A 2,558-nucleotide genomic window follows, 5' to 3' on the forward strand; every position below is an offset into this window, starting at 1 on the left:
GTCATCCAGGACAGACCGTAACACAACGCATAACGACGACGCAATGCCCCGATCCACAAACACGAAGGAGACATCGCAGCGATGCACTCCGCTGCTCCTGACGCCTCAATGTGAAATTGTAGTTGTTGCTCTGCATCTATATCAGCAGCCATACGAAAGAGAGACAGCTTGCTAACCTAAGCCACTACTGCCTAAATCACCCAAAGTACCTTCCACTCACGTTTTATGCCAGCAAACAGGCCCTGTAGCGTAGAAGAACTCAGAGGGGAGGGTGGAGGGGAGGCACGACACAGTGACTGTTAAACAAACGTTAAGCAATTATTCAACACTAAACAGAATGAGTAACAATAAGATCTGCTTTTTTCCACGTGTATGTATGTTGAACTTCTTTTGCACCGTGCGTAGCCAACCGTGCTAATCAGAGGGTTCGGGGGAAGGACAACGAAACATAAATGAGGAGCAGTTTAAGAAAAGCTTCCACTGCTGCTAAATATTACACCACGATTTGACTTGATAATGTTCCTCCCCACCAACTCAAGTCCCGATCCCCCTTCTGGGATCGCGCTGCTGCCGTCACCATCCTAGAATCTCACCCAGATCTTGAAAAACGCTGCGGAGTGGAACAGCGTGGACGTCCAGCAGAAACGCCTTGTTCGAGACACAAACATTGCATCTCCTGGCTTTCACATTCCTCTTCCTCGAAGACACTGGCGTATCCATCAACCGCATCAGATTTAAGACGAACCACATAAGTGTGACTGTGTCCATGGACCACAAAAACTATGGACCGTCAAGTAAACCACTATAGTCTGCGCTACTTCAACGGAGGAGCGATAGCAAAACTACACTCTCTCTCTCTCATGAAGCCCCTCTTATCGTGGTGAGCAGAGCTAAGACACTGGAATTTGGCTCCTGAATGTCCAGTATTACCACACGCAAGAATATCATTTAAATTATTAATTCGTTTATTATTATGTTCATGTTAGAATATTTCAAATCGCAAGATATGATGGCTGCTTGGGTGATTGACCATCGCGAACAATCAGTGCCGGATTAAGCGAGTGCGTGGCCTGTAGCATATGTTATAAAGGAGCCCTGAATAAAAAAAAACACCTAAATATGATTTAAGTTGCATAGTAAGGTAATTGTATTTTTTCATTTGCTATATACTGTAGCTGGATGATACGACAAATCGCTCATCTTAAACACTCAGCCGTTTATAAAAGTTGAAGGCAGTATAATACTATAGTAATAGAGCAAGTGCAGAATCACTGAGCCGGAATTGATAGCTTGAAAGCATTTAGCGCGAGCCCTTGAAAGTGTGGGGCCCGTAGCATATGTTACTTTTGCCACTAAGATAATCCGGCACGGATAATAATGATAGTGAATGATAGGAAAGAATACAATATGAATGGCCCATGAGGCCTGAAGTTATTCATTCATTCAGTCACACTGCAAAAAGATCCACATTCATGACAACAGCAGACTCGCACACAAACCGAGGAATATCAATCTGTCTTTATTGCTGTGCAACATTTTTGTTCGATTACGATTCGTATTTACACAATGTAACACATTGGCGTTATCATTTTAAAAAATATATATACTTCTCTAAGGAATTTAGCTTCGACTCTATCATGTAAACCATACTGGATTTTCATTGTGTAACGTGTGAAGAGACGGCCGACATTCAAGTCGAAACAAAAGGGATAAAAGAAACCGGTCCTGTGATTTTTGAAGGAGCTCACACCCCTTGCCGTGGGCGCGATCAATGCATAATATGTAAGACGTCAGATTCTAGCATTTATAAAAGCAAATTTCATAGACAACCGCCTACGCGCTATGCTATAACCGTGCTACACTATCTCAGAATTCGTGTGTCAGTTGTTAAAAGAGTCCTAGGGCGGCAAGCACTATTCCGATGCTTCGTTTTCACGAAAGTTGCAGCACACGATTGGATGTTGGACATCAGTAAGCAGTTGGTGGTTTCTTCCCTCCTCACGACGTGACAGTGGGTCCATAGAGTGGCCTCTACCAGCTGATGAATCTATCTATTATGGTGAATTTAGTTTAATTGTGGATGTGGTGTGCCCGGTGCGGAAGCGAACGACCCGGTTTTAATCCTTTCTTAGGGTCTGAGATTTGCAAGGATTCCGGTAGATGTCCCATTTCAGATTATCGAGCGAGAGGTACATGGGCCCTGGTGCAATTGCTACTGCCTGCACACTCGATAGCCACAACAACCGCTCTGTCCGCACGCACGGCTTGCACAACACCAGCACGTTTCGATTTAAAGCTTTCGTGACTGCAGGGATTCATCTTCTTGGTTCTTTTGGTAAAGTCACGTAGAAGGGAAATAATAAAATAATAAAAATAAAACATGATAAAATAATTTTCACGACGTTTCGGCCACAACGCAAGCAGCCGTCCTCAGGTGAAGACCAGGTCTGTCGGGGAGACAGCGTCAGACCTGTTCTCCACCTGAGGACGGCTTCTTGCGTTGTGGCCGAAACGTCGTGAGAATTATTTTATTATGTTTTATTTGTATTATTTTATTA

This window comes from Lampetra planeri, chromosome 1 (assembly GCF_965212315.1).
Source record: "Lampetra planeri chromosome 1, kcLamPlan1.2.h2, whole genome shotgun sequence".
NCBI lineage: Eukaryota > Metazoa > Chordata > Hyperoartia > Petromyzontiformes > Petromyzontidae > Lampetra > Lampetra planeri.